Source organism: Cryptotermes secundus, unplaced genomic scaffold (assembly GCF_002891405.2).
Source record: "Cryptotermes secundus unplaced genomic scaffold, Csec_1.0 scaffold480, whole genome shotgun sequence".
Lineage (NCBI taxonomy): Eukaryota > Metazoa > Arthropoda > Insecta > Blattodea > Kalotermitidae > Cryptotermes > Cryptotermes secundus.
In genome coordinates this window covers 1,172,905-1,198,472 of record NW_019732379.1, presented here as the reverse complement: position 1 = coordinate 1,198,472, position 25,568 = coordinate 1,172,905, and the positions used below count along the sequence as shown (strand labels likewise).

At 41.8% G+C, this 25,568-nt stretch overlaps 1 protein-coding gene across 3 annotated transcripts in view; it reads right to left on the bottom strand.

Moving 5' to 3' along the window:
- The window catches only part of LOC111867576, a 453,586-nt gene that overhangs the window by 38,091 nt on the left and 389,927 nt on the right, over positions 1 to 25,568 (bottom strand). The window lies entirely within an intron of this gene.

Sequence of the window (25,568 nt, the reverse complement as noted above, 5' to 3'; positions counted from 1 at the left end):
GCGGCACTGTAAATTCTCCACACAACTGGGGCCGTGTTTCGTAACTAGTTTTAACAGATCTCCATGGACTGCTTCATTATGGAGCCATGCATTCAGAATTTTCGAACTGGCTTTGGAACATAACAGCTGCACAATATTATGGTGACTTTAGAGTATAGTATATACTGAGAAAAGGTAAGCAACGGGGTAGATTTAGCCTATAGCTACATATGTGCACAAAAGTATTTCTCGTTCAAGCTATTTAGTCATGCAGCAAAATATTTAAAGTAACTGTCTAAGCTGTACTTCAGCGGAAAGTATTCATGATTTTGTTTCTTAGCACATAAGATAACATAACAGCTTCTCTGAACACATGATCAATATAGAACACGTGTAATTTTAAAATTATTTATATACACGCTGCATAGGAGTTTCAGACCAATACGTACATATGTGATATCAATTACACAAAATCATAATCATTTATAACATGCAGTCACATTCTTTTTCAGAAAATAAAAGTTCGTAGTAACTAATGAATAAAATTAAATCTCAAGACACTACACCGATACTGTACGCTTCAATATTACCTCAGTTAAACTTAACTGGTCACACAGTGGAGATTCAAGAAATAACCCATGCAGGAAGGACGTTACATATCAGGTTTCGGGATACTTAAGAATTTACACCTCCACTGAGAGTCGTGATACTAATTCCAGACACTTTTGGCAGTAAACAGGGGTGTAACATATTTATCCGTTTCGTTACATTAAAGGCTTACATTTTGCTTGATGTTGCAGAGTAAACCTGCCCAATTTCGTGATACGCCATATTTCAGGCGCATATGTTCCACGGTCACTTTTAATAGTTGTCTGTAAGTGGCTGGACTGTGGAACTCATACTTAATTTCGTGGCGACCTTCGAATATCGTGCCATGAAATTAGACTGGGTTACTCTACACCAAAAAGTTTAAATTTGAAGATATGTTCTTAGTAAGAAACTTTACAAATATTGATGTGAAAATCATGTACAGTAGACATTTAAGAGTCACAGGATGTGTAAGAAAAAAAATCCTGACTGATTCAAGTGCAGAACCTCCAACAACAAATGCCGTGACAGAGGTCAAGCGGTTTGGTACAGGCTGTTCGAGAAGAAAGTGATGAAGATAATATTTTGACCCAAGGAGGGTGTAAGATGAGGATTCAGAACATCGTAAACTAAGAAGCTTCATAATTTTGTATTTTTCGTCAAATTATTCGGACGAGGAGGCAAAACGAGACATGCAGAGCATATTGCGCGTATGGGAGAGATGACTGCACAAAATATTTCTGTGGGAAAAATTTTGAGGAAGAAAGCATATACTTTGGCGTAGATGGGAAACAATATTAATATGGATAAAAATAGAGTAAATGGAAGGCACCGGATACAACTGGCTTATGACAGGAATCAGTAACGCGCTCTTATGAACAAAGACATGCCCGTTCGAGTGCTGTAAGGGAATGCTAATGTCTTGAACTAAGCTATTCGTAGCTTCTCGGAAGGATTTTTTTTCCAAGTTCGTTGGAGAGTTTGGGAAATGAAACATGAGGACAGACGAGCGGAAGAATATAACCTACTCAATAAGCTTAGCACAAAGAACACACAAAAGGATATTTACTGTGAACTGCAAGCAACGAAGACCTCACAGCCTTCGTATGTCTCACAACACTGTGCCTGAAGAGTACTATCCTCTGGGATATAACGCTGTGTAGTCCGTTGAAAGTCAACCAACATTTTGGGAGAACATATCGCCTCCATTTTAGGGTCGAAGAATAAGGGCGGCCGCACACCAACTGCGTCAAGACAAGCATCAAGACATGAGACAAAGACGCAGTCTTGCTTCATTCGTGATTTGTAAGCATGAAGCTGACGTCAGCATCATGACTCAGACCGGTGTGCGGCGGTGCTCATAATCTCATTCGTTTCAACTGTGCTCCTTTCTTTGCGTCATGTCGCAGACATCGTGTCTCGACTGTTACATGTCTTCATGCATGCCGGTGTGCGGCCTACGCAAGCCTAGGAAGAAACTAGCCTCAAAGCAGGTGACATGCAGAGCCACATTGTGCCTGCCTGTGAAACTATTCGCCATAGACGTACAGATTCGGCAAGAATGCTGTTACAGGCATTAAATACCTATCCTGTAGGACTACGATAAAGAGTGACTAATTTTTGTATCCTACCAGAAAAAAAGCAGCTAAAGAATTTGATGAAGTAGACAGATTTACGGATTAAGTTAAGAAACAGAAGTGTCTGTGCACAGCGCTTTTGGCTCTGAGGCCAAGACAAGGCGTTAGGGTACCGGCAAACATGTTTAGAGAAGCGCTGGTATATTGAGACAGTTTAAACATGTTTGGAACTAAGATCTAGAAGTCTGTAGGGATGGCACATTAAAAGAATTATCGACTTTCAAGACATTACCGATCGTTCTGTTAAAGAAACATTTCGGAGACTGGACTCTGAGTCCGTCCTCAGGTAAAAGCCTACACACTTGGAAACAATCGATAGAGTAGTTTCTATCTCCGGACACCAGAACCAACCAAGACAGGATATAGAAACTACACACAACATAAACCGTCTGTGGGAGTTAAGACAAACATTATATAATGAGGACGGAGACAGCCTATTTTCCGAAACGTTGTTAAAAAGAATAGCGAGATGAATATCACCCAAAAATATAGTAATTTTATAGATTTGTACTCATTTAAAGCACTGTTTGAAGTAACAGAGAATACAGCCTGGCCTTTACATGGCTGTTGAGACTGAAATCTCTAATACGGTGGCAATTGCAGCTGCCCCAGTGCTGTCATCCTGCCGCAATCTGTTTTCCGATACCCGCAATACCTCGCCCCCAGGGAGTAGCTTCAACAGGATTTGTTCCCAGGCCGGGTTGCGTTCAATGCGTAGTCAAACTCCAGACGTACCATTAGCTTTAGGTAATTTTGTTTAGTATCAGTTCACTAGAGTGCCACGTTCTTTTCACGCCGCTGAACATGTCAAGTTAATCAGAAAACGGTCCCGCCACGGAAACTTTCCTAGGCTCTACATACACTTCGTTAAAGATCATGCTAAGCAAACAAGACGATCACAGAGGTCGCTCGGTTTAAGTTGCTCAAGCATTGGGATCGTGGGTTCGAACCCCACTCGAAGCATGGCTGTCTAATTTTGGTCTGTTTGTGTTGACCTGTGTGCGTAGTGGCCTTGAGTCAGGCAGATTCCCCATCCAAGGAGTCCTACTGACTGTCCACAAGATTTATAATTTCAGAATTTATTTGGATTGGGAACATGACAGACAGCCTAATCCGTCAAGGAAGAAGATGCCAGATCTCTAACAAACTACTAACATTACTGTTTTATTAGTTCACATTTATACTCGTGTATATCCCCCTCTTGTGCAGCGAGGAATATAACATTTGAAAATGTGGCGAAGTTCTCAAGAGTAACTGATCAGTGATCACGTAATTAACGTTGGCACAGGCTTTCTTATGAAGGCAACATTTGCTTATTTGTTCAGAAATTCCCAGAACGTCATGGCACACTAAAGTTCATGACCACATACACAAGAGCTCGCCACTGGCTCCTAACGTGAGTCACGTGAATTCAGGGAACATAGAATTCAATACCTTCTTTTAAGTGCTTGCTAGCTGCAGGCGAGCATTTATAAGTGTACATAACAAAAGCTAGACTAGGGCTAGAACTAAGACTAGACTAAAATGTTATACTAGGAAATAAAATAATACAGGTAACACGATAATGACGTAGCTCAGTAGAATTAAGCAAAGGAAAACGTATCTTCAATTGATGTTATGCTTACTAAAAATGACAGATATTTGCAGATGTTTGCAGCCGTGACGCATCTTGGGACATTACATATGTCAAAGGTGAAAATATCTAATTTGTTTCATGGGCACACGGAGACCAACAGTATCCATAACAAAATAACAGTAAAATTTGTCCTGGCAAATGTTACTGAGAAATAAAGCGTAAAGATTTTCTCACCTGAAATAAAGCATTTTCCATAATCATAATCACAAAAGGAGTTGGGTTGTATAAATCGATTACAGCATAAATTAGCAAACTTTCTTTGTATGTTTTCCATCTGATCAGAATCTGCTATTCCAGAAGACAATCTCGTGCTCAGGCATTGAACGAATTAAAATAATATGTAACTTTTAGACTACATAGAAAATAAAAATGAAATGTGATGAAAAGAATGTCCTAGCAGCTTTAGTGCCTGTCAACATTGCGATAAGAATGCAGTTTGCTATCTAACTTAACCCCAAGATCTTTTAACGCAATCAGTTCGTACGATTAACATATTGCAACCGACACCTTCCCTGGCGTTCGCGTCGTGAGAAATTGGGCGCCATCTCTCTCACCGGAGAGCAATAGGTCTGTCTCAAGTCCTCACACGGGCCTTGTTCAGGCAGGTGAGCCGAACAAAATTATATACGCAGCAAGTCACTAAACACTAGTTAACTTAATTTTTGCTTCACATGATATTAGTAAACAATCACTTTACTAATATAAAAATATGGAGGCTTTCACCAGTGCACCATTTCTTGTGTCTTTCGCCTCAGGCGAGGAACAGTGGCCTACAACTAACTACTGCGGTGGTCAGTACTTCTCTTCCGCTACAGCCAGACGCGAATATCAAGCAAGCGCTGCAGCAAATTAACAGCAGGCCGAATTGTCTGTTTATTCCCGGAGCTGTCCCGAATTACAAAGTCCAGCCAATCGTATTACTTTGCATCGTGCATTTCGTGTAGAACATTTTATGACACAATATACTCTTTGGGCTAGGGCACACCAAGGAAACTGGCAACCACAAAGCAACAGAAATTTCCGAGAATTTATATCAGCCTGAGTTGAACACGTTACTGAATGGAGCAGCGAACATTTAGGAAACTGCTCCACTGATTAACACGTGTTCAACTCAGGCTCATATAAATTCTCGGAAACTGCTGTTGCGTTGCGGTTGCCAGTTTCCTTGGTGTGCCCTCGCCCGTAGACAAAGAAAATTCTGGAACTCAAAAATTTCCCAAGATGTTACACCATATTACGGAAACCGCTACATAGTATCTTATCTCCCGAATAATATCATGCATTGCATTACGTCAAATTCATACAGAAAAGGCTTAAACCATACAGAACACAATAATTACCAATTAAATATACTTGTATACACAAAATGGCTAAATAAGTCACCAAGGAGAAGTAATTGGTTATAAGATCGCCCCAAAAGTAATTTAAATGGATACTGTTGGTTCAAAACGTAAAAGAAATCACGTTTGCTCTGAATATGTTAATTTTCAATGCACCACTTCTATAGAGAGTCTACTACGTATATTGGATTGCAGTAATTTACAACCCTAAGCAGATTTAATGACATATTTTCAGATCATCAGCAAAGAGTAGAAATTCGGGAAAATGAGTTTTGACGCATAAATCATCATTAAAAACATCGAACAACAGAGATTACTAAGTGGGGCCTTGTGGCACTCCTGACATCATGGTAAAAGGTGATGATCTTCCTAAAGTGCGAACAACAGAAAATATATATTTTTTATTTTAAAATAATTTTACAATCTACTCAATATACATAAAGAGAGTAATTAGTAAAAGGGATGGGTGTGTGTGTGTGTGTGTAATATTGAAGCAGGTATCATCCTTCGATGATTCTCTGGTGCTTATCTAATGAGATCCTATGGCCACATCTATTTAGTCTTTCTATTGCTGGTTGGTTGAAGAGGTTTCTTATTAGTTGGGAAAATATAAATGGTAAGTAATTCGGAACCAATTAATATACCAATCAAAGAGTCCAAAATTACTGGGTTTATGGAGCAAAAGAGTATCAGGAATTTTATTAAAGGTTTGGTTGAGGTCAAGAAAATTGAATCGGTTTGCCTTTGTGTTCTGAAAGAAACTGTGACAGAATTTTAGTAAGTAAATTGGTTGCAGTAGACTTTGATTTAATAAAATCATGTTGAGATTGGTAAACAAAAAAAAAAAAGAACTCCGTGGTTTTAGTCCGCAAGCGAACTATACTGACCGAGCGACCGCCGCCTGTCGGCGAAGTTAGTGCAAACTTTAGCGGATAGAGGGTGTCGCGTGGTCAGCGCAACGAATACCCAAGGCCGTTAATTTCGGTTTTCTAGACAGGAGCCACTATTTCCTTGAAAGAGCTCCTAAATTATCCTCACGTGGCTGAGTGGACCCCGTTCCAGACTCACTACTTCTCAGAAAATTTGGTAGCGTCAGAAATCGAAGCCACACTAATGGATCTGTAGCCAGCAACCCAGACCACTAGACCACAGAGGCGTATAGTTCGCTTGCGGACTGAAACCACGGAGTCTTGTTTGATTTTTTTTATAGAATTAACTCTGTTCAGTGCCTAGGTCCATTCCCGTCACTTGCAAAGCAAGAGAAATGGACAGAGCATGTGCCTGGAATAAATGGCAACTTGCATAAACCGAATGTCGCCGAAATTCGCCGGCAGGGATACCTGTGCTTACTTAATTAAGCACTACGCCATGAAGGCGTATGGGAGAGTGGATGTATAGATCCACATGTTTTTGATCTCAGCACTAGTTGGAGGTGAGTGGTCAGCTTCACGTCCATGCTGCTTTAACCCCGCGGAAAGAACGCCCGGTACGAATTGGATAGGAGGCTGGTTGGGCCCCAGAGCGGGTCTGGACGAATTGAAGAAGACAATATTCTTAAGCCACCGGGACTCAACTCCGACCCACAGGTCGTCCAGCCCCTACCCAGTCGCTATACCGACTGCGCTATGAAGTTTAATAATGTAACGACTATATAAATTAAAATATAGACGCGGTAGCGTAGTTGGTTGAGGCACTACGATACAAGCCGGAAGGTCGCGAGTTCAAATCCCGATGAGATCCTTGGATTTTCTTTTCAATTGACCTAATCCTTCCAGCCGCTCTATGGCCCTGGGTTCGACTCAGCCTCTATCAGAAATGAGTACCAGGAATATTTTTTGGAATATACTTGGGAGTAAAGGGCGGAGGGCGCGTAAGGCTGACAACCTTGCCGCCATCGACGAGTCGGTTGTCTAGAAAATGTGGGAACCTCAACGTCTCACAACCCTACGGGCTTCTACGGCCTGTAAGAGGGATAGCTTTACTTTACTTACATATATATGAGCTCTGATGATGGATCTCTCAGAGCCTATTCCTTTCATAATTTTATAGCGACACATGGTTGAAATATTGAATTTAAAAAAGGCGAGCAAGTTACCAAATGACATGCAGCAAGTAACACATTTAAATATCCGGGGAATTTCAATATCCCACTGTGGGTGAGATAGGAACATGAAATATATACATACGCTTAACTGGTTAACAAACTCAACTCGTTTACTTAAAGGCAGATATACACGTATTAAGTGTATAACTAAAATATTTTTTATCAGAATTCAACATCAGAGAACTCCTTCCTGTGTGACAACAACTGTGAGAACCAAACCTGACTTATACGATATATATCAAAATGCACATTAATTATAGAACCAACCAAATAACTCTGAACAACATTTCCATTAAAATAATTAAGGCTCCAGATTCACATCTGCTAACTATGTATGTACGCATGCGTCGTGCTCCGCAACCGCGCACCAGCCATTTCAATCACTTACTGTAACTTTAAAAAATAATACGCGTTTAAGATTATTGCCAGCAAGCCATAGTAAATGCGCCGAAGAAAGGACGCGTTCTAATCCTAATTTTTCAGACGCCGTGGGATATACTCCACTATCGTTTGCTCTTGACCCACTTCCAGAAGATGCATGCCCTGATGCCTTGGGACAGACGCACTACTGAAAACCACGAACTGTCTCTCCTCTAGGTGATCTGGCCTAAGATTTTCTCGTCCTCTTCAACTGCTCCCGTTCAACTACACATGTGAAGCAAAACAGGGCACAACAGCAGCAAACCCTTCTTGAATACTACGCACTGTAAGTCTGGCTGGCCGAGAAGCCGGGCTCGGATTAATTTCACCATACACGTATGAGCGTGGCGACCCGCACACGGACGAGTTTGGCTCATTGGAACCTGAGCCGAGTCGGACTCGCGAGCCAGACTGGTACGTGTATTGGCCCCCTAAGAATAAAGATAAAAATTAATTACGCCGGGTACGACCTTATTAACGACTTTTAATTTTAACTGATTGAACAGATTACTCGGAAGAAGTTTTTAATATTCGTGTATTCTAATCCGATTAGGGCTAACTCCTGTCGAAACGTATATGTAGTAAAGAGAACGAGAGCCGATCACAATGGGCGCGCGGTCTAAGGCAACGGCTTTCTGCCCCCCGCTCGAACACTGGTACCGTGGGTACGAATCTCACTCGAGGCATGGATGTCTGTGCGCGTTTATCCTGTGTTTCTGTGGATCTCTGTGTTGGTAGCGGCCTTGCAACAGTCCGATCCCCCGTCCAAGGAGTCTACCAACAGTGTATGGATTATAAAAACTTAAGGGAAAAAACGGCCTCGTTCCACAATGTAACCGTTTGCCTACACGTTTGGCGCGACGTCCACTCTTACCGTCCTTTTGGCCGCTTTGTTGCTGGTTGCAGCTGCTTCTCTAGCCGTTCCCTCTAACCTGTTGTTACTCCGAGTTTGCAGGTTGCTGTTGCGTCCTTCTTGTCCAGTTCTTTCCTTTTTGTTTGTGTTGTGGATGTTTGACGTTGCGGGATATGGGTTACATGAATGCTGGGTGCCAGTAAGCTTACTATAAAGGCTTACTTTTCAGGAAAAAGGGGGGATGAACCGGAAACTACAGGTGATAGGTACTGCATTCGCACTAGAGCGATGAGATTCTGTCTCAGGGTGCATACAGGCCGCGCGTTAGCGGGAAAGATAAGAGTGTTTATAGCTATGCACTACACAAAACTGTTTAATGAACACTTTTTGATGTTCAGGTAACAGCACTTGTCCTTAACCCCTTAAACAAACCTGAAATCACTCAAACCTTTGCGACCGGATCCCTGGCTAGTTATTTATCGACTGCTTTTTTCTTTTTGCACAACACTTAAAAGTGATTACACTTTCACTTAAACTTTCAAGCCAAATTAAGATTCACACTAATTTTTGCGTCTAATTAATTTTGCAGAGTTATTCAGAGATTGTTCCAGTAACACTCTTAAAATAATTATGTTTTTATATTTGACTTTTGAACCAAGCTGCCAGTGATGCTAATTTTTCAGCTGTACACTTGGAGTTGTTCAGAGACTGCTTTAGCAGACTGACTCTGCTTCGAAGCAAGAAATCTTCACAGCTTCAGCTCCGCCTCCAAGTTACTACCCTAATTTCGGCTGATTGGAACAATTCAAATTTAGGGAGCTAACCGCAATTCTCACTGCTCCAATCACCTAGCTTTAGTTTGGGACTTTGGACCTTAAAGTCCTAACGTCGTTTTTGACAGCTGCTTGAAAAATTAACCAGTAGCGTGGGTTGTTGGCCTTCCCACTTTTGACTTACGGGGTTCAAAACCTGTCAAGTGTAACTTTACCAAAGGATCCCGCCGGTCAACTTTCGAACTGAATTTCCAGGACAACTCTGCGGGGTGCTTCCTGCCTGGTCTTTGTAGCAGTGAAGCAGGCCCTATCCTTGAAACGAAGAATCGGGCTAAGTCACCCTTGAATGTTCCTTATTACATCGTATGTGTAATTACTATAAAAGGAAATCTTGATTACAAATAAAGACGGTGTCAGTGGTACGGCTGCAACAAGGACTGTACAGTTAAACACAAAATGACACTTGAACAGTTTGTGCATCGGTGAAAACCTCTAATTATCAACATAATCAGTTTTCTTTTTCCCCTTGGCATTACAGCCCCAGTAGGCCTAGGCCTACCTCCATGAACTTCTAAGTTCACTTCGGTTTGTCTCACAAATTTATTTATTTGGTGCCCGGGAAAGCCAGGAAAGAGACCACTACGAAGGCCAAGACGCAGGTGGGTGGGTAATATATTAAAATGTATTTTTAGAGATAAGATGGTGGTGGTGTGGGCTGGATTCATCTGGCTCAGGATAGGGAGGGCTCTTGTGAACGCGGTAATGAATCTTCTGCACAAGTGACGATTTCTCACCTCGGGCTCATCTCCATGGAGCAACATGCTACTGCGCACCAAATTGCCGACGTTGCGGTTCTCACGGTAAGAAGCACACGTGGCTTCAGCTTGCCTCCTCTGATCTACTTACTCAGGTTTGAATAACGGCTGAGAAGCACAGTGTCATCTTACATCTGTTTGTAACTAAAGCGACTATACAAACACATGCTTATCTCTTTCATTCCCGAAAGACGCAAACACATTCCTCGGCCAACAAATTGATAACTGGAAGAAACCCGAAACAAAATTCTGCGTGTTTTGCAACGAGGACAGTCGCACCACTCCTGAGAACAGATATTCTGAAATTGGTTTACTTCACTTACTCAATTCCGTACTGTCAGATGGGCTCACCTTCTGGGAAATTTAACAGACCGAAATAAGACATTTAACATCCAAAAGAAAATATTTTTGAGCAATGGCGGGTATTAGTTAAAAGCAGGGGCTCTTGTAGAAAATTATTTCAGACAATTTAATATATTAATATATATAATAATATATTATAATTTGTGCCGGAATACTTGGAAGATTGTCAAGGAAATGCAGGTGTACATAATATACTATACAGGTATCAAGTTATTCAGCAATAATAATATTAATAGATCACCTATTTACTCTAAGATGATTTTTCCTCTATTGAAACATTTTGCGCTTGTACTTGCTTTAAAAGAATGTCACAATACATTATTTTTTTTAATTTTCGAGTCGTGTTCCAGAGTGTCATGTAACCGCTGTAAGGTAAGGGTAAAGTTGTCCCTGTGCTCAAATAACAAAGGACTATGCCATGAAGGCATAGATCCAAAGTTCCTTGACCTCGGTACCAGACGGAGGCGAGTGGCCAGCCCCATACCCCGGCCGCCTTACACCCCCCCAACCACTGGACAGGAGGCTGGGCGGACCCCAGAGCCGGTCCGGACAACTTGGAGAAAATTAATGGATGGAGTTGGGTGTGACTAATGATTGGCGCACTAAGTAAAACAGAACGCTAAAAGAATACAGAGCGCAGGAGCACAGAGCAGAAGAAATCAATGTAATGCTACCACTTGCCTTTGGGAAGTTTGCGGGGCGCGAACGCAAGGCTCCACAACTTGACAGAACTCGAGTTGAACGGCCAAGGTTGTGGTTAGTGTGTTATTTATATTTAAATGTGCCATGCGTAACTCAAAAGTTTAAAAAGATTTGAACGATTATGTGTAAAAGAAGTCGTGGACTACTTCAAGATATGACTTCGCCAGTCTTCTTTAGATACTGAAGAAAAACACGTAATTCTCTATATTTAATCTGACATCCCAACCAGGATTCGAAACAGGTGATTCACTAATAAAATTTGGACACGCTGTCTCTTGAGCTATTCTGTTCGCTGTATTATTCAGCCCGCACAACCCTCCCCGCTACTAAGAGCGTATATACGCTAAGAGAAGACCTGTCACCAATCGCAACGTATCTAACTCCAGAAATTCTGCCACAGAACACATTTTGAAATCGATGAAGAAAACATGTATAAATAAACTGTCACATGATTTAAGTGATTATAGACGGGCTTTGGAATGATGATCCGGTTTATTGGACTCTTCGATGCAGCGCGTGGCTACACTTTACATCTCACTATTAGAAACACGCTAGTGCCCAGTCACGTTTTCCCTAGCCGTTGCTTGGTAGCGTCATCCAACGGAGGGCGATCCACCTCTTCTAATTTCCAGGACTATACCCGGCTCTGCGTTGTTCTCTGTTTAGGTAGCGGCCTTGCGACGGGCTGATCCCCCGTCCAACGGATCCCACCAACTGTATATGGAATTAAGAAATTGAGAAAGCGGGCAAGGTTCAACAAGAGGACTATACAGCCATAGATAGATATGAAAGTCATTAAGGTAATGAGCATTAAAGTGTCTCCAGACTTCGTAACCCTGTACGTGACATCCTATGCATCGCTCATATTATCACTGGGAGACTCTACATAATGCTGAGTTGTTTGATGGCCCCTTGGAACCTGAAACTTGCAAGAATGTCACAATACATTATACACCGGAGTCGCCCTCAGTGTACACCGGAGTCGATAAATAAACTCCTACGAGCACATAAACGCAAAGCGCACATAAACAGTTGCAATGTCTCTGCTTTCTCACACTTTCTATCACACTGCAATCTCCCACGGAATGGAATTAGCGACACAGAATTTTATTTTCATGCACAGAGAGTCAGGTATCTGCCTTTGTACATTCAGCAAGTACAGTCACAACATTTTGTTACATGATTTGATTCAGAGCGCATATTTATCAACGTCCTTAACATATCCTGTTTCACGGTTAGACACTTCACGAGTATTTCCGCAATGATACAAGTATTATGTACGTGTACCACTGTTACTTGTAACAAAGTTCCCCATAGACTGTTTCATTACGGAGGCCTATTGAGAGGATTCCGTTGCTCCGTTATGGAGAAGAGCTAAAAGTAACCATGAAACATATAGCTAATATCGTGGCTAATTTCGTGGTGTCGTACTCCGGAGTAAGATAAGGTATGTCACGAAATGTGTAGATTTCTCTCGTTTTACATGCGTCTCCCCCCCTCATGTCTCTCCAACCCATTCAGTGCCCTGGCCTCTTATTCAGTTCCGTAATCATTTTTCACAGACGGTAGGACTCTTGGGACGTGTGATCAGCTCGTCGCAAGGCCATTACCTAAACACAGGACAGCACAAACACAGAATAAACGCATACACACAGACATCCATGACCTGAGTGGGATTCGAACCTAAGATCCCAGTGCCCGAGCGAGCTAAGACAGTTCGTGCCTTAGAACGCGCGGCTACTGTGACCGGCTTTACACACAATAGTGACTACAAAGAGAAAGTATCACGTTGTGTGTCAAAGGACAATAAAATAATTAAAAGTAGCTCAACATTCGTGTCCAAGGGCAGGCTTTGGTATATGAGTTGTGTGTATTTACGTATTAAATTCCATTACTAGATAATTAGTAAACTTGTTTTTACTTCAACTAGAGGGCGTTGTCTAAATTCGTAAACAGTGACAACAGATTTGTGCAGATAAAACACAGTTTTATTATTTAAAAGGGTGTGGTTTAATGTACGAGGTGCGGCATGTTACCATAATCTGTTCAGACACTTCCTATGTTTTCCTTCCACGGGGCTGCGGGGTCTATTACAGTCCAAGTGATTTGATGGATGAAATATGCGCCTTAACGTACATGTAATGTACGCGTCCACTTCATTTTATCCAGCAAAAACCCTGTCAACTTCGCGAAATACAATATAATTCACAGTTGCCTATGCGGGCCCAACTGGAACAGATCCTGGATGACNCCAGAGGCATTGGAAACTACTTGGACGGGTAACTTTTTACCTCATTTACGTGCTGTAAATCTACGACACGGGACCCACGGCTTAAAGTCCCTCCCGGAGGACTTGTTCCCTGAATTTTTCTGCCCTTAAAAATTCCACGATCTCCGCCGGGTTTGAACCCGGTGAGGTGGGAACGTTACCCCTAGGCTACGGAGGCCGCTGGCTTGAAACCTATGTCTGAATCCTGATTAAATTACGAACGTATTATAGGCTTACAAGCTAATAGAGCGCCGCGGAAATGGGTATCATCATGTGGACCCTTCCATTATTTTTAAGTTAGTCCGCCCTCCGAAAATTTTGGGTAAAACTAGGTTCAAGATCCGATTAATTGATCTGATATTTGAAGTGGTAACATCTGTACCATAGGAATCTTTTCGGTAATCTCAGCTTTCTATTAATATTCATTTTCTCCTTCTTTATTCACTTATTATCACCAACATTACGGGTCGTCGTAGGAAGACACACCACCGTTAGGCAGTGTAGCCAGTTCTAACGGACACAGGAAACAAATCCAAATATATGTCCTCCGATTTTGAACCGACACCAATTAATCATATTTGTGTGAAGCAAAAATAACTGTCTTATTTTGTTGAACTGATAAATTTACAATAAATATTCTTATACAAGGAAATTCAACATTTTATTAGCTCTATTGGCTCGGATATGTGCCGCTTTAGGAGGAAACGTTCAATTCGTCTGACGCATTAATTCTATAAATCTGTCAATTCAAGAGCTTCTAGCTTTCATTTTAACAGAATGACATGACGCCTCCTGTCAAAGGATAAATAGCTGTCACTCAACTGAGCCGGACCGGAAATAAATAAAATCATGGAATAATTATGCTTCTTTTTACACATACACTGTTTCATGATTATGAAATCTGTTTTAAAGAAATGTTCTGCTCAGAATAGACCGTACTGGTTAGAAAATGTTCAGTTCCGGTTCCACGTCAGCTCAAGTCGGCAGCTGGACGCTAAAAGGAATCACTTCATTCGGAGTTCTAGCACCGAAATGTTTAATCAGAGACAAAACTAAAAATAAACTCAATGGTTTCAGTCCGCAAGAGAATTACACCGACCGAGCGACCGCCGCTTGTCGGCGAAGTTAGTACCAACTTTAGCAGATAGAGGGTGTCACGTGGTCAGCGCCAATGAATCCCCACTGCCGTTAATTTCGGTTTCCTAGTCAGGAGCCGCCATTTCCTTGAAATAGCTCCTCAATTATCCTCACGAGGCTGAGTGGACCCCATTCCAGACTTCTTAGAAAATCTGGCAGCGCTGGGAATCGAACCCAGACCTATGGACCTGTAGCCACGAACTCTGATCACTAGACCACAGACGCGATCTTTAATCAGAGACACGTGAATAAAAATTATATTCACTGCAGGTGTTCTCTAATCCATCAGTCTCAACTATTTATTCGATCACATGCCATGAATTAGATTTCAGTCACTGGATGAGAAAGCAGAAAAAATGTACTCAGAGTTTAGTTAAGTTATGTAAAGCCTAGCCATATTTTTTAAACTCCCATGAAAGAACATTTGGTATCCCCATGCATTACAAATCTGATTAATAAATTTCTTTGCCCTGTGTACCGTAACTGAAATTATGGGAGGCTACGAAGATATTATGGGTCAGAATTACTGGGTTTTTTGGGCTTCCGGTATTACAGCGACTAGAAAACACGACGCTTCGTAAACTTGATCTGTTTCCGACCTCAGGTGAGAGGGAGGCGAAAACACCTGCTCAGTTGGATCCCTTAGAAAGAGCCAACCTCAGACACTCCGTCGGATTCACACAGCTATTTAATCACCTGAGACGAGACTATTTCGGCGCGAGATAACAGGAAAATATGCAATAAAAATTGTGATAGAGGACGCACGTGCGTGGAACAAGGTTAGAAAAGGAGATACAAAATTGTGCTACAAACCTAGCCAACAAAACCAAGTGCATGAGCACCAATGGAAAGGATAAAATTTGTGAAGACTGAGTGTTCAGGTTTTACTCCACAGTAAGCTAGTAGTACTAGCGGTAGGTACTATGTCTTCACAATTTTTTTCCATTTCTTTACAGACACCCATGCCTCAAGTGAGATTCGAATCCCCAACCCCAGTGTTTGAGCGGGTGAAGATGGTTAACGTCTTAGACCGCATGGCCACTGTGATCATCTCTGGATATTGACAGTTCTGTAAAATAATCCACAAGAAAGAACACGCCATCTTGCCAGTCGTAGAGTATAATAAGCACAGAGTGTAACATCCAAAGAGAATTGGCAGAACAGCGTTGTGGAAGCAGTGCAGTGACATAAGTGTACATCTGAAATGTGTAGCGAGAGCTTAATGAAACAAAACAGCCCATACTGTGCAGGGCTCTTATTGCTTATGTTTAGACTCGTTTTCTAAAGGAGGTTATTTTCGTGAGCGCTCTAAATGTTCATAAGTAATGTGTACTGAATACTGAAGCGTGTGGACCAACTTCCAGTCGTACCAAGCACTTAGTGTCCATGTTATACGTAGATATATGTGCCAGCATAGGTAGGCCTCTGAAATTTCGCGATATATATCATTTCCTCGCGCGGTATTATATAAATACACATCTATGGAAAAATGTCAAACTGTGGGAAATATCGAATCTTATGATCAGGGTGTCGTACCACGAAATAAATTGTCACGAAATTGGGTACGTTTACCCTTATGAATAACCATCACGCAATGAATCTCGTACGTTTATACTAGTTGACTATTACGATCATACAAAATTAGTCTGTAGGTAAACGGCGAATAATATTGAAGGAAACTGATACAGACATTAGGGTATCCATTTCAGTGGCACACAGAGTCAGTCAGTGAAACATAATTCAATCGCCAATTAAGAAATTCCATGTAGTATGGTCTTCTTTAAGCACGTGATACTCAGCTCGTTAAACAATTGCTTGCCGTTATGACCCCAACACTGTGATCAAAGGGCACGATTATCCGCAGCCTCTTCATTTAACCTCACCTCCACAAATCCACTTTACTATCAATCTTTACATCTATTTCCGGTCTCTTAGTTAGTTAGTTATTGGAGAGGGTGGGTTTCCCCATGCACTTAGACCTGTATTGGTCCATTGTGCTTCCCTCTAGGATTTCTACCAGTCTCTATATCCTACGGGTACTGGTGCTTACCATCAGTCCCGCCCAGCCAGCGAGACCGGCTCTACTAGCTGAGAGGTATCTATAATGCTTCCCCCATCTACCAGAGGTGTTAGAGACTGCTGTTGGGCGGGAAACGTCCGTAATTTGGCTCAGTGACCTCCTTTGGAGATATGAGGTTCTTTTACGTGCCGTAAAGCTACGACACGGGACCCACGGCTTAAGGTCCCTCCCGGAGGACTTGTTCCCTCAATTTTTCCGCCTTAAAATTTCGACGATCTCCGCCGGGTATTTGAACACGCGTACTACGAGTCATGTTCCGGTCTCTTACTTCGAGGTATTCCTGACGGAACGTAGTAAATATTCATTGTTCCCATGCGTACTACATGTCCTTCCGAACTTACCCTCCACGATTGAGTCACATAAATTAAGTGAAAAGTGATAACTGTGAAGCTTCTAATCGCGTAATTTTCTTCATTTTCGGCCCTTCTCTCGTGAGTCTAAATATTCTTATTAATACTCTGAGATCTTCCAACCTAAGTCTTGCAGGTATTTTTGCCTTGATCATACGCGCTACGCGGACTGTGGGGAAAATAAATGTCTACACGAGTTGGGTAGTAAACTCAATAAGAACACTTGAAATACCAAGGTAAGGAAAGGAAGGTCAAATTTACAGGACTAGACCTCAGAAAAATTTCTCATGAAGATGAGAACTGGACTACGCCACATCAGAGTACAGTCCAGCAACGGATTTATCCAGACAGATAAATCGATACACAATATATATATATAAATACACATATAAATACATACATGCGTAGAAAACAGACACACAGAGACAGTAGATAGGCTAAGGGACGGGGAGGAATATCGGGTACTTCCTAATATCAGCTGCCTCAGTATTTCAACTGCGAAATTTTGATCTCTTCCTTCGGCACAAATAGCCACGCGCGCGCACACGCATACAAAGAGGAGTTCGTAGACGTCAACCATGTTATTCTAGTGAGAAATCGGCAACCGACGGTCCGCAGGTCTTCTTTGTGAGACTCGTTTACAAATTTTGATAAAGGAAAAAGCGAAACGTCTCTAAAAATGTCATGGTTATCAATATTCTGCCCCCCCCCCAAATAACTCTGGAAGAGAAAATGCAGCTTTCCTTTCTATTGAAGGACGTATTCCCTAGAACTCTACGCTTAGGCCATCCCACGTAAGCCCTCCTCCACGTCGCCTGTCACCTCTCATGGAGGATGTAAAGGAGGGCAAGCAGAGCTGGACACCTCTTCTCCGTTCAAGAAACTGTTTGACGAAAATGGACTAACTCCTCTTCAGCATCATAATCCAAATCGAAGATATGCCCAATCTTGATTGAAATACTAAGGCAAATCAGATTGTTCTGCTCCAAAAATGTAGAAGGAAATTCATGGTAAACCATCTTCCCGACAGCTAGTGTTCTTTTTAGTAGGGAGAAAACGAACAGCAGTGAAACCTGTCTGACTGTTCTTCGAAAGACGAAGAATCTGCTCTTTTCTCCACTAATAAGACGACAGTGTTGATCAAGAATGATTCAGTGGAGCACACGCTTCTGATACAAGAGGACAAAAATGGATTGGATGCAAATTTTGTTAATCCTTATTGAATGAACATTTTCCATGATTTAAGCAGGTATGTTTTGTTTACATGAACATACGAGTAGTTAACGTGATTATGTTAAACTGGGGTAAAATAGCCAGTTAAGCTGAAGCAATGAATTTCATATTCCACATCTATGTTCACTTCACTTTTCATCATTCGATATCGGGAATCAGTTCTGAGTTTAGGGACACAATTTTTAATGACGGTGCTTTCGAGTAACTTCGGTTATACCATGTGTGCATCGTTACATCATGATTTAAAAAAAAAAAAACGACGAGCTTAATATATTAAAATGCCTATATGCAGATTTTGGTTCAGGAAATGCATTTTTGTTCAAACCATGTTCTCTGCTGAAGATAATCTGATATTTGGGTCACTTCCCGCAGATATATAGACAGACAGGTATGTACATGCGGGCCGTGTTTGTATATATGGCTTCTGGGTTCTGCGTGAGAATTATGGCAATAAGTGGGGGGAGTAGATGCAGCTGCATTGGGGGAGGGCTGTACTATGTAATGATGACCCCAGACTAACCAATACAGGGCCTGCAAATTCTTATCTCTGTTAACGGTAAAAAGGAAGACCAACAGGGTTGTGAGACGTCGAGGCTCTAACATTTTCTAGACAATCGGCTCACAGATGGCGGTGAGGTTGTCAGTCTTACGTGCCAGCCGCTAATTACCCCCAGGAAGATTCCTGGTACTCATTTCTGTTAGATCTCTGTTAATGGACTCTACCAAATTCACAGCGCGTCATACTAGGAACCGCTAGGTCTACAAACACGGAAGTATGTATATAAATTCGTGATATATAGATATATAAATATGCAGACAGGATGACAGATAAATATATACATAGAATCGATTAGTTCCACAGTCTCAAGCGCAATACTGTTCTATAAAACTTATTATTAAAAGCCATTCAGGATACTGCTGTCTTCTGTATCGTTGTTACAATGAAGTTCCCTGAATGCTTGCGTTCGTGGTGGTGGGTTGTGTTCCTTCTTGTTACGTTATGTTGCGTGTCTTGTTTTCAAATGATACGTTTTATATAACGTGAGCACGTCAACCTGTGAACTAATTGAGACTAAGTGACATGTGCAACAGGACGCTACAACATAATATTATATACTTGTACACAGATAAAGACACACACAAATATACAGATTCACGGATGGACGGAGAGCCAGACAAGTGAACATAGTTTTGTTCGTTCAGGTAATTTAGCTAGTTTAGTCTGAGCGTAGATTGTGAAGACCATTGTAACATCTGCACAGCCTTTCCTTAGATCTGTGTGGGTTCCTTATCTCTGGTTCCTGTGCTCTACACGAATCCCAACAAAAGCTCAGGAATATCTCATTAATCAAGAGCTTAAACCTGATGTCTTCAGGATGAAGACCGATAACAATGACTGCCAGAATAGTTCGTCTCTCTTCCTAATCTCGTCTATCAAGTGAAGAGGAATGGAAAACTTGGTTGCAGATATTAGAAATTTCTTTACATCTGTAGGCATTACAAAACTGTAGAAACTGCAAGTAAATGTTAATACTGCAGGAGGACTGGTGCAGAACTGCTGATGCGTTTCAAGACGTCTCAACACCATTGGGCAGATATATCAGATACAACGGAGGTTTAAAAAAGAGAAAGCTGTACTCTCTGCAGTACACGTGTTTGTGAAATATTTTCCTTGCAGTTCTGCATACATCAATGGCGTAAATGTGAGTTTACTGTTGGAAAAAAGAGATGAAATATATTGTTTGAAAGCTAATAGGATTTCAGATAACACAGCACAGAACTAAAACTTGTTATTACTGCACGTCGTAAATGGGATGATAATATGAAAACGAATTGTAAAGCTGCAAATTCCAAGTTTCGAAGATATTGATATTTAAAAAAACATTATCTATTTGAAAACATGTGATACGTGACAGCATTTTGTTTGAACTGCAGTCAAGAAACCTTTGACGGTATTCTTTCCATACATTTGAAGCTCTTCATGGGCGGATAGAAGTGACAAGAAGACGAGGAAGAAGACGTAAGAAGATGCTGGATGACCTTGGGGACAGAAGAGGATACTGTCATTTAAAGGAGAAAGCTCTAGATCGCATTAAGTGGAGGAATTGTTTTGGAAGAGACTGTGGACCTGTCGTCTTGACAGATTACTGATGATGATGATGATGAAGCTCTTTCATAGGCCTACTTTAAAATTTCCCCAAGAGAGAACAATAACTCTGACAATTTAAAACGGAGGCTTGACGGTGCAAAAATGAAGCAGGCAGTTCTAGGGTTAGACTGCAGCATGAGGCTTAATTTGTGAGCCTGTTGCGGACTGTTCTGTTCACGTCATTGTGCCTCTCGGGTTCCGTGAAAGGTGGAGGATTTCTTATAGACGCTAGTATTAGATTATCTCTGTTTCACACAGTTATAGTATTATGTTAAATAAATATTATGCTTTTTCGCTTAGTGGGTGGTGGAGCCCAACTGCATCCACTGGGCATGGCGGCCAATGCTTGGCCTATTGTAGCCTGCCCCGGGTGATAATGATGATGGAGAATTTGGTGGAATGAAGATTGGCAGGGGAAACCGAAGTACTCGCAGAAAAACCGCCCCAGCGCCACTTTGTCCACCACAAATCCCACTTGATCAGACCCGGGATCGAACCCGGGCCGCCGCGATGGGAAGCCAGCGACTAACCGCTTGAGCTATGGTGCGGCCTAAATATTATGCTTACTATAAACTGAACGTTTAATGTTATATTATGCTTAAATATCTTATTCATGTCAACATAATATTATTTGACATTTAAATAATAACAAATTTAACAAACACAAAGACTCCCATCGAAAATGAGGAACACAACTACCAGATATAAGGAGCCGGTATAGCGTAGTCGATATATAGCGACTGGCTACAGGCTCGGCGACAGAGGATTCGCAGTTCGAATCCCGGTAGGGTCCAGACTGGCTCTGCGGTCGACCCAACCTCCTATCCAATGGGTACCGGGGATTTCTTCCCCGGAGGTAAATAGCCCAGGCGTGAAGCTGACAACTAAACTCCAGCTAGTGTCGGGGTCAAGAACATGTGGATCTTTACATCCAGTACCCCATACGCCTTCATGTCGTAGTGCTTAATTAGTTAAGCTCAGGGGCAACTTTAACTGTTTACCCCCCACCAAGATATAACTCAGAAGTTTCTGGGTGAAAGACTTGTGTGTTTTAAACCTGAAGCGGATTTTTCAGGATTCGAACTGCCGCACAGACCAGGGTACATCATACATTTGCAAAGAGAGTACAATGAAGCCATACGGTGCGCACTGCATCACTACAGCCACATTCAGAATCCCGTAAGAATGGTGCAGGAAACCGATGGCCCTTTGCCATATCCCGAGCGAAACTGACTGCGGGTCCCATCTTACAGAAGTAGAACAAAATGAAGGACAAAGACGGAAAGAATCTGTGTTCAGCGGCGTAGTTCGACAAAGTTACAGTACATCCACCATATCCCTGGGTGTGTGCGACGTCAAGAACGTTTACACCCTGAAACACTAACAGTAATGTGCCGTGGTCTGTGGTTCCACCCTCTGACTTTGTTAGGCACACTAAAGGTTGTTGTTCTGCAAAGGCATGCAGCAGCGCACTCACTTTGAAGCTAATTTCCTTATGTTGAAAAAAAAAAGTTTCATGAGATCACACATTCTGTATGTATGCAAATCCCCACTCTATCAACTTCTGAAAGGCTGAACCAGCCCATATGAAACTTGGTATGTACATCATGGTAACCGAACCCTTTTCAAGGGCGCACTTCATAAATCCCTCTCATCAATCTGTGTCTGTACATGCATCCCCTTATCGTTGCTAGGCAACGACTCTAAAAAAAAGTTACATCAGCAAAGAACATACATGCAAAAATAGAAGAATTTTTGGATGCGTAGTTTTCTGTGCGGTCCGTGCAGTATCAAATGGACGGCTAGTTCTTTCCAGAATATTTTGTTCTGTTAGATATCAATTGGATTCCATTTGCTACTCCTGTTTCCCAGTCTCATGCAATTCTGCTGATACATCTGAACAGTATATGTGATAACGACATTAATGTCTTCAGACTCTGTTAATAATATTCAATTCCGAATCGTTCATATCTGCATGATTTATGCATAAACTTATTTCCCTACCTTATAAAGCATTTCATTTCATGTATCAGGCATTTATTTTCTTATCATGTTTTAAAATAAAATAAGCCATTTCATAATCTAGGAGAAGCAGGAATGTGGGCAGATTTAACCATTCTCTGTAACAGCATTCTTATTCCTCCAAACTCTTTTGTTTGGTTGTATTACTACTCCGTAACCTGAAGTTAACCTAAGTAATATTCAAGAAATTCAACTCACACACTGCATGTCCATTACAAAGATCAACCGACTAATGCTGTAGATTACCGCTGTTTAGTCTGAGAACTATACGAAACACATAGGCATATCCTGCTGTGTGCCAAAAGAAGATTTAATACTGAACAGGTGAAATTGCGGGTTCTTGCAACTACGCGCAGTCTCGCCAATTCACGTTCTCTACGAACCACTACAGCAAACAAAAAGTCTTGTCAATTTGTCTCCAACAGTCGTCAATCGGTAAGGGATTAAAAAAAATGGCCTCTTCTGTTCACGTTTTTGCGGCCTTCTAATCATCTCAGAACTAGTCCTCAGCTGTCTAGTTTCAACCGATTTCAAGTCAAAGTCACAGCACAACCAACGGCCAGCTGTCCAGTCCTTCTTGGTTTCAAGCCCCTTCTGGGGCCCAAGACCAGATTTTTGTTACTGTCAAACACTTGCTGTTTTGTCGATGTGGGGCACCCTATCTGAAGTGAGGATGAGTCTGTCATTTACCGCGGTCATCGGTTGGTCAGTTAAATTTCTGCTGGCATTCGCCAGCATAGTAATTCGTGGCTTCAGTCTCCTCAAGATCCATGCCCAAGATTTTTATTCTCTCCTATACATGGACATGTTTCGAAATGGGACTTACTCTTCGACGGGGGAGGTTCGGTGTTTTCATGTTGGCGCTACGTTTGTTGGACCTCCCGTCTGGCCGGCACAATTCGAGGGTACACAAAGTTGTGACGTCAGTCAGCAAGGCTCGACATGCGTTCTAGCATAAATGCGTCCATCGAAAATCAACGCACGTTATAACGTCCGTCAAGAAGTGCGCGCGTGTCTCGTATGTTTGGATCGATTAGTTTCTTTCTATTTCTACAACGGATGTCACGATGTGCGTTACAACGGACGCTGGGTCCACTCGGCACGGCGGCCACTGATTGGCCTACTGTACCTGCTCCGGCTGATTATGATGATGGAGAATTTGGTGGAATGAAGATTGGCAGGGGAAACCGAAGTACTCGGAGAAAATCTGCCCCAGCGCCACTTTGTTCACCACAAATCTAACTTGATCAGACCCGGGATCGAACCCGGGCCGCAGCGGTGGGAAGCCAGCAACTAACCGCTTGAGCTATGGCGCGGACCTACCTCATGTACTTACTCTGAAACTGCAGTTAGTCAGCTGAACGGTCGTAGGCCTGCCCGCCCCCAAGTTTAAGCCTCTCATACTTCCTATGCATGGCTTCTTCTTGCCCAGTACCACGTACATTTGGATTTGCATGGTTTAGGATTAATTCTGCCTGAGTCCTACATAATTCAGTTATATAGACATATATGTAAGAAATTTTTAAAGCCACGTGCAATTCGCGGACTGGTGTGCACCTGTCAAAATCAAAGCTACTTTACGTCTAGAGGTTTGCCGTCAATCGGTTCATCTTGGCGCCAAGCATCTTCAGACACACGAGCAGAGATTTGTTTTCACTCGTTCGTGATTGTTATGTAGCCTTTGCATGGACCGCACAGAAAACACGGTTTCCAACAGTTCTTCTATGGTTGGGTGCGTATTCGTTGCCGCGATACTTAGTTTATTTAACCGTTACTATGCAACGGAATATGAAATCATGCCACAATAAGTGTGTTATCAGATCCTTCTCCGATTAAATCGGTTTCTGAGATTCTCAAAGCCGTGATTACCACCTTATAGAGTGATGGCGTGTAGTATGAAAGATCGTTTGAGACGATTCGGAGGAAACTGTTGCCTCTATTTACATGGTAGAAATTTATGCTGAAAAAATAGTGAAAATCTACCAGACATAGAAAACAGTACGTTCAACTGGTCTTTAGTTGTAATCCTACAAGTTAATAAATTTTCTTTAGTGATATATCATGACACTTAAACAAGCATACAAGCCAACTGTTCAGCCCTGAATATTCACTGTTTTCAGCTTTTGGCAAAAAATCACTGCCTTCTACAGCATCTGTTTTCTAATTTGTAGAGCTATCTCTATTTTTTAAGAGTACTGCCTTCTGAGATCTGACGCCTTGCAGTCTGGTAGATCGGCAATGAAATTCTGAAGGAGATGTTGCTTCCATCTTCAGAGAAGCAGGCTACTTCGAAACGTCTGTGACGACGAATCAGACGACACGGAGTCACAACTCCGAAAGCGGCAAATCTTCACAACCGACACCGCGAAAATCTCCAACCTCGCTCTATTTTCTTCTTCTACTTCGTATCCAACAAAATATTCAAATCCCTCAGATGGGAAATTTACTGTGGGTCTAATAATTATCACACCCTGAAAGCAGAATTCATGTACTGCGTTTTATATTAAAATAAATGAATATTAAGGGGCGAGCAACTGCAACCGTCATGCTGTAACTACAAACCGTATGTTTTGAAATGCAATGTTCCAAGCCAATGCATTAGTAATGGAACTTCTAAAAACAAACGCTTCATGCAGATAACTTATTTATAGTGGAAGAATAATGAAACTGATTGGACCATAAAGCTGCTTCCCATAATTGCCGGGACTACTACAACCAGCTGGCATCCTTGTGACTGCAAAATGAATCTCATCAGTATAAGACGTCTGGATTGTTCCCATCAGAAGAGATCCTTTCGGTTCCCTTCATCATGTCGCTGCAACTGAGTATAGCAGCCGTCCTTTGAGGGATTAGAGTAATCCTTATTGTAAAGCGCCCTTAACGTTCTGCTGATATTAAAAAAGCAATTCACATGTAATCATGGACACGGTTACATATGAGTCCTTTATCAGTTTAGTGCTCAGAATTCTAAGCATGATTGTCCGAGAGTTTTTATCGTGACGAAAAGCCTAACTTGTCCCTCATCATAAAGTTCTTCGACCCAGAACTTGGATTCAAATGTAAACCAAAATTTCGAATATATGGCATTTTGGAGTTGCGTTACCACTCTGAGGAGTAA